We start from the raw sequence: 14528 nt of genomic DNA, 5'->3' as shown, positions 1-14528 counted from the left end.
GTGGCTCAGTGGTAGAGCCCCTGCCTAGAATCCCCCAGTGAGGGGCTAGGGTGTGGCTCAGGGGTAGAGCGCTTCTCTAGGATGCATAAGGCTCCAGATTTAATCACCAGTGCGTAAATTAATAAGTTAATAAATTCTACACTAAGCATGATGGCACAGACATGTAATCCCAGACTGGAGAGACAGACTGGAGACTCATGCTTTTCATGGCCAGCTTGGGCTATCAAATTCTTCTAAATGAAAAGTCAAAACAAACAAAACACAGTCCACAGGTCACTGTTACTGTCCTCTCTGTCGTCTGAGGTGAATGTTCGTTCAGAATCCAGAAAGAAACCTACCAGACTGGTCAAGAAAACACAAAAAGCTCAGCTGTAAAATGAAACTGATATCCGAAAAAGACATTCATTTCACAGATGAGGAAATACAAGTGGTCGTAAGCCCCGCCCCCAACGTTCAGTTCCAGGTAAGCCCCGCTCTCCACATTACATCGGGGGATGAGGATGGCCAATCACCATGACACGCCCACTAGCTGGGCAAGCTTCCATCTGCTTGTCTGACAGTGGGAAGACAGTGCAAGGAGCACTCGCAGGATACAGAGTCCACTGCCTGGGGAGCACTCTGGCATGAAGTTGCCAGCAATGTATCTTTTGCCCATGGAAGCCTTTGACAATCTTTAAATGGTGCGCTTGACATGATGGACTCGGGCCACCTTGAATGGCTACAGATCTTGTCTTTAGAGTCAAATGTATTGCAAGAGCCTTGCCTGTAATATATCTCCTGCCTGTGAAAACCTTTGACAAACTTTAAATGTGTGACATGTATCTTATAAAAGGAATCCTCACCGTCCAACTGCACAGCCCCCATCGGCTCTTACAATAGACTCTTCTCCTGCAATGGAGACTAAGGAGCACTACACACAGCAGATAATGGATCTTCACAGGGAATCCTCACCCATGATTTAAACTCAGGGGGTGGGGGGGAATGCATGCCGTGATTTCCAGTGTGTGTGGGACCTGCTTGGTGAGTTTGAGGCCAGTAAGACTCTGTCTCCAGACACAGGGGACAGGGTGAGGGACACAGTTGAAGTCAACCTCTGCCTTCCATACTCATACCCACAAATGGACACAGGAATGATGTACATACACCCAAACCAAACTATATTAATATCAGGTTTTGAGTTTTCGTTTTGTCTTGAGACAGGGTCTCACTATGATGCCCAGGCAGTCCTGGAACTTGCTATGTAGACAAGGCTGCCTCAAACTCCCAGAGATCCACCTGCCTCTGTACCCCAAGTGCTAGGATTAAAGGTGTGCACTCTGCTGGGCTTATATTAATATAACTTTAAAGGCTAGGCTAAAGAAAAGCATCCACACTAATTGGTAATATTTTATCCTTTTGAGAGGTCTCACTCTGGAACCCAGACTGGTTTGGCATGCCTTGGTCCTCCTGCCTCAGCCATCCAGGCGTTGGGATTTCAGTGTTGTATGGCCTGAGAAGACACAAACGCTTTGTGTGTTGTTGGAAGCTTTCAGTGTGGTAGCAATGCCAGGGACCCCTCACCCCACCTCCTCAGGCTCTCGCAGCTCCGGCAGCTCCTCGCCCGCCAGGAAGCCAATGGTGCTAATATGCTCCTGGAGGCTTGAGGCAAGTCTCCCTCTGAGGGTGCTACTGCAGAAGAAGACAAAAATCGCTGCAGAAGGGAGGCAGGACGATTGAGAAGGCATTAACCTGATGAATTGTGTGTGTGCGAGCTGTACATTTGAGAAGTGCTTATTAGAGAGACACGAAAATGAGGCTGGAATTTTGCTTGTTTGTCTGAGACGAAGCTAAGTTTCCCTTGGTCTTTAATGGGCTAAAGAAAAAAAAATGGGTGAGATGTTCAAATGTAGGCGTAAAATAAGACACATCTAGACACGGGTGAATTATCAGGAGGAGACGGTGACAGTTGTATCCCCCCCCTCGTCTGAACGTGCTCCCCAGGAACAAGAGGGTCCCCAAATGCTTTCTATCCCCTCCAGCTACCTTGACCTCTCTCTTCACACACCTCTCCCAGGAAGGCACAATGTCAGCCCTGCCCGGTAACTACCAGACGGGACCTGCCTTTCTCATGTCTAAGAACCCCTGAGTCAACCTTGATTCTCCCCTAAAGCATTATCGATTTATCAGCTCTCTCACCTCAAGCCTACGAAGTCTACCTTCTGTTTGTTGTTTGAGATAGGAACTCATGGTGTAGCCCAGGCTAGCCTAAAACTCAAGATCCTCTTACCTCTGCCTCCCGAGTGCTGCGATGCCAGGCGCAGGTCACCTGGGATGGCTACAGATCTTGTCTTCAGAGCCAAATGACAGGTGAGGACTCTCAGGAAGAGACAGTCACTTGCTGGGGGTCAGCACTTGCCACCTGCCTTCAAATCCCTCATATCAGGCTGCATTCCTACAAGATGGTGGCTTCTGGGAAGAAAGCCTTTGAGTTCTGCTCTGTGTCCCTGCTCCTACCCAGTGAATACCTTTTCAAGTGGCTGCAGGATGCTGAGAGATGCCTACACGTGTTCATGGCAGAGGATACTGATGACTGTATGCAAGGAGGTTCCAGGAAGGATGATGTCATTTCTGTGCCTAAACCAACACAGGCAGCACATGGCACACAGTAGGCTCTTAATAATTACATATCCAGGAATACATGGGCACTGCTTTGTCACCTCTGGGGTAGGGTAACTGGGTAGACCCAACAAGATGTGCTGCCAGGGCTAAGGAAATGTTCAACATTCCTTACAAACATGAGGACCCAGGTTCAATCCTCAGAAGTCACATAAAATTCAGGGGTGGTGGCTCCTGCTTGCCGTCCTAGGGCTAGGGGGATTAACAACCTCCTAGCTCAACACCCAGGAGGTTGGTGAGTTTGGGGCCAGCCTGGGCTACAAAGTGAGACTGCATCTCAAAGAAACAATACAGTATAGCATTTTCCAAATAGATGCTTGGGAATGTGAGGTGGTCCAGACAGAAGCAGCTGGGTTTTAAGAGGAAGGGGTGAGGGGGGGCGGGGGACGCAGTGTCTACCTGTTTGCTTTATGCACAGTTTGGCCAGGAATCTATGTTTTGTTCTGGGCTTCGGAACATACTCACCCTCCTGGGAATCTGAGTGTGAAGGGTGCAGCCTGGGGAGAGGTTGGTCCCTCTCTGGCTTGGAAATGACAGTGGTGGAAGCAAGATTCAAGGGGAACCAGTGCGCCTCACGAGCACTGTGGGATGTTGACAGCACCGGGCTTGCAGCTCTCTCATGAGTCCACAGTGCTCTCAGCTTTTCGCAGAACCACATCTGGAGCGGTTACACAGAGCAACAGTGCTTAAGGCCTGAAGAGAAGGGGCTACAGGCCTGTGCCTTTATATAGCTCTGGCTATGCTCAACTCTCCGCCAGAGCAGAAAGCTGGTTTGTCCCCGCCCAGCAGGGGGCGCTCTGTGGTCCCAGTGCTGCCATTGTGGATATGTAGAGCTTGACTGAGCACCTCTTGGCAGTCAATCAAGTTAAAGGAGAGACCAAGAGACTCCAGTACAGACTGGGGACGTGGCTCAGTGGCAGACTGCTTTCCTAACATGTATGAACTCCTTCCTGGGTTCCATGCCTAGGACTGCATAGACCCAGCCTGATGGCGCACACTGCAATCCCAGCACTTGGGAGGAAGAGGCAGGATGATCAGAAGTTTAAGGTTATCCTCCACTGAGCAACCCCGGGCTACAAGAGACCCTGTCTTAAAGGTGAGAGAGCAGCTGGAGAGAAGGCTCAGCAGGTAAAAGCACTTGCCTTCAAGCCTGAGTTTGATCTCAGGACCCAGTGTGATGGAAGGGGAACTGACAACTGAACCGTGGGAGCTGTCCTCTGACCTCCACAGGCTCACCATGATATGTGCCCAAGTGCAAGCATGCGCGTACACATACACACTCACACGCACGTAATAAAAACGAAGCAAGAAACTCAGGTACAGATCCCCCATCCCCACAGGGACAGCTGGCGGTGACCTGCACAGTCATAGGCTGTCACTCAAAGTTTGGCAAGAGCAGCTAGTTAATCAGGCCAGGTGACCGTGACATCTATGCTTCTGAGGCTCACGCCCACCTCCTCACTCCCAAAGGGACTTGGCACCTGGACAGGAGGGTGTCCCTAACTCCATCTACCTCTGAGGGCTGTGGGGGAACATTCAGGACCTATTCCCAGTGTCACTGGCTCGTGCCGGCTCGGTAACAAGTGGTCAGAGCAGGAGAGAAGCCAGGAATCCCCTCCTTGGCCTCACCCCACACCTCCCTCCAGCTCTCCTCCTCCAGCCTTTGTGACGTCACTGCTGTTGCCATGGGAACCCTGCCAGCCCGAGCTGGATGACTTCACATGCCGGTGGGGAGCGCCTGAGCCATAGGTCTCAAGACAGAGTTCTCCCGCAATCAGCCAAATGGCAAAAGAATCATTGAACCACTGGGTAGCTGGGTTTTAAGGCAAGGGCTCCACCCACTCCACCCATGCCTGGAACAGGAGCGGGGGTGGGGGTTGGGGCAGAGCCACTTCCTCTCTCTCCATGAAGGTGGGAGAGGAAGAGTAAGGGACCCATGTTTTCCTGGGCTGCCTGAGGATCCAGTGTCAGCAGCTTGACGACTCAGTTTACCTTCCCAGAAAATGGGAATGAGCCCCCCGAACATGCTGCTGATCTGTCACCAAGAACCACACAGTACTAAATCCTGACCAGACGGGCCTGTGACTCATCCTGTAGGAATCACAGTTAGGGACTTCCAGAAGATTCTCCTAAACCCAAAGCTTCTTTCCCAAGAACCCCAGACGGCCCTGCCCACTCTGGGGAGCCCCTCCCTTGTAACTCCCTAGCACCAGCAGAGATCTCCCGACACCTGCTCTATGCCTCACCAGGACACACTGCTGGGGTTGCCATGGGGACGAGCAGGGGGAGCAAGTGCGGGGTGCACACAGCTGCGCGCGAGCACACGGGATGGGGAAGCATACATCCTTGGATATTTGACTCTCTCCATGGTCATACGGGTATAGCGGCCCCACCGGGTGACTGTAAAACTACAGATATGCACACTCTGCACCGGGGTCTGCTAGCACGCGTGTTTGTGCCCTCACGAAAGATGTGGCTCCCCCAGCACACACATGCAGGCTGGGCACATAACTCTGGGGCCCTACCAGCCTTTGGCACCCAAGACCGATGCATCTGCCCAGACAGAGGATACAGGCCTCCCTGGAGCCTCCTCAGGACACATCACTTCTACACAGTCAGGCTCCCCTGGATTCGGAAAAAAAAACCCTCCAGCCATAACCACCTCCTAACCTGGATGTCACATCTCTGAAGCTGCTGGAACCCCACAAGGAAGAGGAAGCCACACCTGCTCCAAGCCAGAACCCCCAGAAGGGAGTCTGCTTCTAGATCATTTCCTGGGTACTCTATGTACCCCCAAACAGGGTCCACGGTGACCTCCCAAGTACCCTCTCCATCATGAGTGCTGGGATGACAGGCAAGTGCCACCGTGCTGGATTAATGCTGTGATCTACCCATTGCCCAGACAACAAAACTGAGGTTCAGAGTAAATCGCCTGCATGGTGCAGACAAGGAGGCCCCACAGGCCCTCACAAGCATCTTTGCTCTGCCGTACAGAGCAGAAGGAAGAAGCCTCCATCGGCTCAGACCCCTCCTGGGCTTCTACTTCCTTCAGCTCTGGCGTGCTCGCTCGGGAAACCAGCCTTCCTAGCTTCTAATTAAGGAAACAAGCCCAGAGAAGGAAAGTAACTCGACCAAGGTCACAGAGCCCTGAGAAAAATCTTACAGGAGCTGCTGGGGGTTGAGAAGCAGGCGTTGGGGGGAGGGCTCTAGAGGGCCCTCCCCCCAGCTTCCAGCCAGAGGAAGCAGCCGCGGGGGCGGGCAGGCAGGCAGGTCACCCGCCCAGCGCTTCCTGCCTCTGTCTTTGCATCTGATACATTCAATGAAGACCAGAAGCCTCCTAATACAATTTAGAGCCCCGTGGCCGCAGCCGCCTCTAATGATTAGCTCTGATTTTTCTTGGCTGTCTCTTTGAGACTCCATGCAAATGAGCCTCCTCCTCCTCCCAGCCCAGTCCCTCCTCCTGGACCCTAGGATGGACAATGAATGAGTGTCTAAGACTAAGGGAAACCTCAAACCTCCCGGCAGCCCAACCTGTGCCTACAGCCCTCACCATGCTGAGAGCCCTGGAAACTCCTAGCCCATGCAGGAGTGCCGGCTGATGCTATTCAGACCTTGGGGTCCCCTGCATAAAAGGGCAGTGGGGAGAGGGGCTAGGACACAATCCTTAAGAAGCTGAAGGGTCCCTAAGGGGCAGCTCATAATCAGTTTCCACCTCTGAGGGTGGGGGAGGCAATGGGGCTCAGCTGGGAGAGAGCTCCCCCAGCAAGCAATGAAGGCCTGGGTTCTATTCCCAGCACTACATAAACCCAGTGTAATAACAATGCCTGTCATATAGCACTCAGAAGGCTATCCCAAGGTACTTAAGGAGTTTGGGGTAGCCTGGGCTACATGAGATTTTTTTTTTTTTTTAAGAGCAAAGACATTAGTAGACATGGGGAAACTGAGGCCCAGAATCAAGAACTGACTTATCTAAGGTCAAGACTCAGGAGCATCTCTCCTGGGTCAGTGAGGTCGCACACAGCACTCTGGAAATTCCATCAGCCACCCCACCCCATTCTGTATGGCACGACAGCCCTGCCAGGGGCCTGGCGGACAGACACCACTGGTGGAGAATGCAGAATCGGCCTTTAAATACCTCAGCGATTTCATGCCCTGCCGTCTCCCATTCCCGAGCTGCCCGAGGCACCGGGCCGAGAGGCTGGGACCTAATGAGCTGTGAAGGTCTATTTTTCAAAGTTAAACATCTCCCAGGCTCCCTGGCCCAGCCTTTAGACACAGCCTAGCAACACTCCTGTGCCGAGTCAAGACAGGCTCTTCAGGAGGCCATCCTCTGAGATCCCACCATGCCTGCATCCATCACCACCCACAGATGCTGCCCGAAGCGCTATGCCAGTAGTTGACTTGTAGGACAGAAAGACAGGGGGTGGACAAGGCTGGAGATGCAGAGGCAAATTCTGGGAGCAGTGGCTCCCAGCCCAGCACAGCCTTCAGAGGCATCCATTCTAACCTCATGCTGTACAAATGCACGTGGGGGGGTCCCAAAGATTCCAATTCTGATGTATCATGGTCTATCCTGCATCAGGGACCCAGTAGGTGGTCAGGAAATGGCTGTGGCCAGGAGAAAGGCAACCTTGGCTTCAGACAAGCGAGTGGTCACAACACAGGGAGATGCTGGACCTGGCCTATTAGGGCACAAACTGGGCTCTTGCCTTCAGGAATCAGTTGGTCCATTCAAATCCAGGCCCAGTCAGGTCCCCCCATCTCAGAAGGATATGCAGGAAGGAATTTGGAACTAGGTTCGAGACTCACCACAGCGACTACCGACCCTGCCAGCTTGCTTAAGCCACTTCTCTGGGCTTCAGGGTCTCCATATGCTATTTAGTGACATTAGTTACTGATTCGTTTGAAGGAATTATACTTTTAAACTTCTAAGCATGGTGATGCTATTTTTCAGGCCCTGTGAGGATATAAGCATTTTCCATCCAATGAAGTGTCACCATGCTCTCCCCCTCCCACCATCTAGCCATCCTTTAGCATGGGGTGCACACATGATCTATGTTTGCTATCCACCATCTGCTCACCCACACTCCTAACTATGCATCCATCACCCATACATCCACTTATTCAACCATCCATCCATCCATTCATCCATTAAACCATCTGTCCTCCACCCACTCCTCCACTCATTCAACCATCCACCCACCCATCTATCCATTCAATCATCTATCCACCCACTCATTCACTCACTCAACTGTCCATTCCATCCATCCATTAAACTATCTGTCCCTCCACTGACTCCTCTATTCAATCAACCACCCATCCACTCAATCGACCATCCACCCACCCACTTGTCTATTCATTCAACCATCTACCCACTCATCCAGTCATTCAATATCTATCCATCCATTCAACCATCCATCCACTCATTCATCCATTCATCCATCCACCCTTCTACCCACCCATCTACCCACTCATGAATCCATCCACCCATCTAAGCACCCATCTACCCACTCTTCCATTCATTCACCCATGCATCCATTCATTCATTCATTCATTCACCCACTCATCCATCCATTCATTTGCCCATGCATCCATTCATTCATTCACCCACTCATCCATTCATTCATTCACCCACTCATCCATTTATTCATTCACCCACTCATCCATTCATCCATCCATCCTCTCACCCACAACTCCATTCAGACAAGCATAAATCTATCAATACATGTATCTGCCCACAGGTAAATGGAATACAATATAGGATATAACATAATTGGACTCTATCCACATCGTCAACATACCAAGATCTCACATATACTCCTGGACAGAACACGTGTAGCACATGGTTCCACACAGGTCATGTACAAAGTCTATAAGATGACATGTGGTTCAAAATCAGGGTGCTTGCCCCTAAGGAGGAGAAAAGGGCGGGGACAAGAGAGACGTGGTGGAAGGTTTCCAATCGGGGGCCATACCTTACTTCTGAGTTTGGATGACTCTCACATGATATTCACCCTGTGATATACATGGGACTGTATGTATATAGTGCTTTTAAAAAACTTTTCTTTAAAATTATTTTACTGTGTGTGTGTGTGTGTGTGCATACACATGCCATGGTACATGCATGGAGGTCAGAGAGCAAGAGTCCATTCTCTCTGTCCACTGTGTGGGTTCTGGAGATTGAACTCGGGTTGTCAGGATTCGCTGTAAGCACCTTTATCTGCTGAGCCGTCTCAGTGGCCTGCTATCGCTTTATTATTGCATTGTTTGTCTGCTGGGGTGGGAAGGCAAATGTGCCAAGGTGGCCTGTGGAGGTCAGAAGACAACATGCAGGAGTGGGTTAAGGCTCACTGGCCCTCTGGTCCAGATGAATTGGTGAGACCTTGCCTTAAAGAATAAGGTGGAGAGAGATTAAGGGAGTGATAGAGGAAGACACCCAACATTGACCTCCGGTTTCCACACATGCATGGGAACACACACACACACATGCGCACACACACTTAAACCCCAGCTATAAAACTGGTCAGAACTCTCAACATGATCATTTCAGCATCCTAGAAATGAACAAGAGGTTTATTTGGGGAAAGCAGTGACTGGATAACACACAGACCCAGGCTGCTCTTCCCTAGAACTGCCTCTGTCTCCCCACTTGGCTGATGCAGTGTTTAAACAGGGTTGCACTGAGCAGGCCATGAGAATTTACAAGCCAGAGGCTGATTTAATTTAGAGCAAAAGGCACAAAACTCTGCTGGACAGGAAAGGACGGTAGCCTTGGAGTTGGTAGAGGGAAAGCAACATAGCTGCCAAGCTGGAACTGAGATCCTGACAGGGACAGTGGCAAACCAGAGACTTTGCATGGGCTATGGCAGTCACACAGAGACACACTCTCTCTCCACACAGCTGACTGATGGACACCTATGTGGGGAAGCAGAGGCCCATGTAAGTTTGAGCCCTTGGCCCATGGAGAGCGTGCAGGTGCCACACTTGTCTGGCAGGCAGCAACAGCTGAGGGAGACACAAAAGCTAATTGATCTTCCATGTGCCCCCAAACTCACATGTATGTCAACCATGGAGATTGATAGGCCCCAGACAGGCCACACAACCTCCAACGGGTCCCTTACTGAACACAAAGCTGGGCTGACACAGGGTGTCCTATAAAGTGAGGAATGGAGAAGAGGAAGCTGGAGGAGAAGGACGGGAGGGATGTAAAGAGAGAGGAGGGGAGGGGAAGAGAAGGAATGGGGAGGAGGAAGAATAGGAAAAGAAAACAATAGAGCAGGAAACAAAGAAAATGAAGGGAGAGAGAGGGAGGAAGGCAGGGGAGGAGGGGAGAGGGAGGAGAAGGAGGAGGGGAGAATAGAAGGAAGAGAAGAGAAAAAGACAAACAAGGACACAGAATTAGAATTGGAAAAGCAAGGGGGAGAAACAACAGAGAAATTGGTGGCCACACATCAGAGGGAGTCTATTCCACAGCTTTAGTCCAATTAAGTTACTAAACAAACAATAAAAACAGAAGCATAAAACGCCGACACTAACAACTCTCCAAGGCAAACCTCAGAATCTACATCCACTCTGGGACAATTGTCCATTTTCAATACAAAATGACACAACAGACAAAATCAGAAAGAATGACCCCCTAGCTGAGAAAAAAACACAACAGTAAATAAAAGCCATTAAGGAAAGTCCCCACATGTCAGGTACGGAAGAAGAACAACTTCAAGACAGTTAATATAGCAATAAATTGGTTCAAAGAAACAAAGCTGTGTTTAAAGAGTTAAATAAAGGTACAATAATAAATAAAAGCGTTCAACCACTGAGCCAGTCATGGTAGTGTACATCCGTAACCCTAGTGCTTGGGAGGCAGAAGCAGGCAAATTTCTCTGAGTTCAAGGCCAGGCTGGTTTATGCAGCAAGCTCCAAAATATCAAGGGCCACACTGAGAGACCCTGCCTCAAAAATAACAAGTATAGCCAGGCAGTGGTGGCGCACGCCTTTAATCCCAGCACTTGGGAGGCAGAGGCAGGCAGATTTCTGAGTTCAAGGCCAGCCTGGTCTACAGAGTGAGTTTCAGGACAGCCAGGGCTATACAGAGAAACCCTGTCTCAAAAAAACAAAACAAAACAAGTATGCAGTCTCAACAAAGACACAGAAGTATATGTGTGTGAGAGAAGGTGTGGGTGCAGAGCCCACAAAGGCCAGAAGGGGGCGTCAGAATCATCACAGTAGTTGTGTAGTTGTGAGCCACCTGCTCCAAGTGCTGGGGACTGAACTCTGGTTCACTGGAGGAGCCACAGGAGCTCTTGTCTATTGAGTAACCACTTCAGCCTATGGAAATCATTTTTAAAGTGATCATTTTGAAGCTGAACCTCCTAGTGGCCCTTGGGAGGCAGAGACAAGCAGATCTCTGTGAATTTGAGGCCAGCTGGGTCTACTTAGAGAGTTGCAGGACAGCCAGGGCTACATAGAACACTCCTGTCATAAAAGGGGGAGGAGGAGGAGGAGGAGGAAGAGGAGGAGATGATAAATATGGAGTTGAAAAGTATAGTAGCTGAAATGAAAACTCCATTGACCAAGAATCAATAGAAGTAAAATATTACCTAAAGGCATTTCCCTAATACAAAAGGAGGCAGTAAAGAAAACAACAGAAAAAAAAACCCACTTGAGACATAGAAAACAACTGTGTAAATAGACACTTCATGAAATAAAAGTAACTGTAAATGGGCCAAACCGTCCAAATAAAAGGCAGAGACTATCTGGTTGGGTTTACAAAATAAGAGCCAAACATAACATACATCATGTAAAAGACATACATTTTAGTGTTGATATATAGACATATGGAAATTGAAGGGATAGGAAAAGAAATATATGCAATTATCCAGGGCAGAACCATAGTAGCCCAGTGGATGAGCAATCCGCTGTATCCCAAAACCGAGACAAACTAATGAGTTTGGGGTGAAGAAGAACACAGATTGAATGACATCATCACTAACCTGACTGGTGTCTCCAGAGCACTCTACCCAGAGGGCGGTGCGTTCTCTTCACATGCACATGGGAATATGAAGATACACTACAAACAGCTTTAAGATGAAGGTGTTAACAATTTCAACGAAGTGGGCCTCCAGACAAGCACAAGTCACAAGAACAGATTTGACAAGCAACAGAAAATCTGAATATACTCAGATCAGGACCCAAAGAGGCAGGCCCTGGTGGCTTCAGTAGTAAATTCTGTCTAATAGCTAAAGAGACAAGATAAAATCCTCAGGAACTTCCCAGGAGAGAAAATAAGCTGGATGTAGCTGTGTACTCTGGTGATCTCAGCATTCAAAACACTCAGGTAGGAGGATTATAAGCTTGAGGTTTGCCTGGGCTACATATCAAGACCCTGTTCAAACAAAACCAAAGCTGAGACTAGATTCTTTTCACAGGGCTTTGTAGGGGAGGTTAGAGGCACAGAGGCACAGAGACGTATTTGTGAGACTGTTCCCTCTGCACCCCTGTCACTGAAATTAAAGACATCCCAGTAGGGCATAGATAAGCTTATTTGTCTGATGAACATCGATGCAAAGTCCTCAACAAAATATTAGCAAGTCAAGCCAGCCACATAAAATAATACATAAAAGGGAGAAAGCAGAGAGTCACCTTGTCAAATGCAGACAAGGCAGCCGACGACGTTATTATGGGAAAAGTTGCACGTAGGTATCAATGTTAGGAAATTTTTAAACCCTAAAAAAAAAATAAAATAGAACCTTACAGCTGACTTCATCCTGAACAGTAAAGACAAACACCTTTCTCTACGATCTCGAAGCATCTGTGCTGTTCAGGGTGACTCTAGAGATGCCAGCCAAAACAATAAGGCAGGAAAAAGAAACTAGGTGTGCAGCTTAAAAAGGAAGATGTTAATCCCTCCTTGTTTCCAGACAGCGTGATCCTGTATGCATCAACTAACGTCTGCTAGAACTGATTGATCAACGGTCACAGTGAGCAAGGCTCTGGAACCAAGGAGCAACACATAAAATTCTGGCTTGAGGGGAATGTCTCCATTGGTAAATTGCTTGCCATTCGATTCCCAGAACCTACAATTTACAAAATCTGAATGTCGGGCTGAAGACATGGCTCCGTGGTTAAGAGTGGCTGCAGTTCTCAGTACCCATATTGTGGCTCACAATTATTTGTAACTCCAGTTCCAGGGGAAATCTGACGCCCTCTTCTGGACTCCATGGGTACTGCATACACATAGTGCACACGTATACACACAGGCAAAATATTCATAAAATAAAAAATAAATATTTAAAATGAATAAATAAATCTGGATATGGTAGTGCATGCTTGTAATTCTAGCACTGAGGAAGCAGGAATAGATGAATCCTGTCTTGGGTTGGAAGGCCAGCCAGCTTAGCTGACTCAGCGAGCCTCAAGCCAACATGTCCGAGACCCTACCACTAAAACAAGGTAACTAGATCTTGAGGAATGATGCTAAAGGATCTTCCTATGGCCTCCACATACATGGACACACACTTAGCAGCTGCACACACAAAACATACATTTTGTGTATAACTCACCAATATTTCTCTGTTGGATTTCTCAGAGGATGTTGCGAAAGTGAAATTAAAAATAATCCCATTTGCAATCGCTTATTCTAGAAAAAAATATTTAGGATGAATTTCTCTAAGGGCATTCAGTTAGGCTGGGGTTGGGATGCACACATGGGAAAGGGAAGCAAAGGACCCTGAGTTTGAAGGTAGCCTGGGCTACATTGTGAATTAGTGTCTGAAAAACATGCAGCTCACAATGGTTACACACAGAAGACAACAAGTGCTTGGAGACATTAAAAACCCAGAAGAAGAGAAATGACATCCATCCTAAAGTGTGGATTTGAAGGCAGAGATCCTAAATTAATGTATTGATTAAGCCCAAGCCACTCAAACTCCCACCAAGCACATTCATAGACACTGGCAGGCTGGTCCTAACATTTGTGTGGAATGACAAGGAAGATCCAGGATGACTTGGAAGAGAAAAACAATCCGAGGGGCATATGGTAATTCTTCATTCCAAGCCTTGTCGCGGAGCCCCGTAGTGAAGAGTGTCCCATCCAGACAGACATGAGCTGGACATCAGGGCCAGCGAGATGGCTCAGGAGGTGAAGGAGCCTGTTGGTAAGCCCCGAGACCTGAATCCAATCCTGGAATCCATGGAGGAAGGGGAGAACTAACGTCACAAAGTCGTCCTCTGATGTCCACATGCACACCATGGTGTGCGTGCGCACACACAAGCACACTAATAATAAATAAATCAAAAAAATAAGCATCAGGTGGAGCAGAAACACGAGCCTCCCCCCCCCAATCTTCTACATTTATGGCCTCAAGAAAATATAAAGCAGAGGAAAGTCTTTAACACACACACACACACACACACACACACACACACTGAACTTCAGTCCATCTACCTCATGAGTAGACATTAACTTCAGATGGCCGATAAATCTAAGTAGCAGAGCCCAAATTCTACAACTCCCGCGGGGGAAATGAAGGAAAGTCTTTGTGACCTTGGACTAGGCAAAGAAACCAATGACACAAGATTCATGAAAGAAAAGAAAAATGAGGAAAACGGACATTGTGTGTGTGTGTGTGTGTGTGTGTGTGAAACCTGTGCTCCAGAAAGATAATAGGAAGAACATGGGGGCTGAGACTGGGGCTCTGTGGGTAGAGAGCTTCCCAGAGCATGTCCAGAGTGCGAGAGACAAGCCTTGCTTCCTACACCAGCCCTCAATGACCCTGGTGTGGTGGCACTTGCTCACCTGCCATTCCTGCACTCAGGGGTGGAGGCAGGGGGATCGGGAGGTCAAAGGCATCCTCAGCTATGTTGTCTGAGGTGAA

The 14528-nt window shown here is 48.8% G+C and overlaps 1 protein-coding gene across 4 annotated transcripts in view; it reads right to left on the bottom strand.

Annotated features, from left to right (window-relative positions):
• The window catches only part of Elfn1 (extracellular leucine rich repeat and fibronectin type III domain containing 1), a 66624-nt gene that overhangs the window by 38372 nt on the left and 13724 nt on the right, over positions 1-14528 (bottom strand). Inside the window, exon 1 of one of the 4 annotated variants that reach the window (XM_029476997.1) lies at positions 2267-2308. The exons of the other annotated variants lie outside the window; for them this stretch is intronic. The gene's annotated coding sequence lies outside the window, so the exon portion shown is untranslated. Of the gene's footprint in view, positions 1-2266; positions 2309-14528 lie in introns of those variants that run through there. 4 annotated transcript variants of the gene reach the window in all.

Source organism: Mus caroli, chromosome 5 (assembly GCF_900094665.2).
Source record: "Mus caroli chromosome 5, CAROLI_EIJ_v1.1, whole genome shotgun sequence".
NCBI lineage: Eukaryota > Metazoa > Chordata > Mammalia > Rodentia > Muridae > Mus > Mus caroli.
This window is presented reverse-complemented; position numbering and strand designations above follow the sequence as displayed.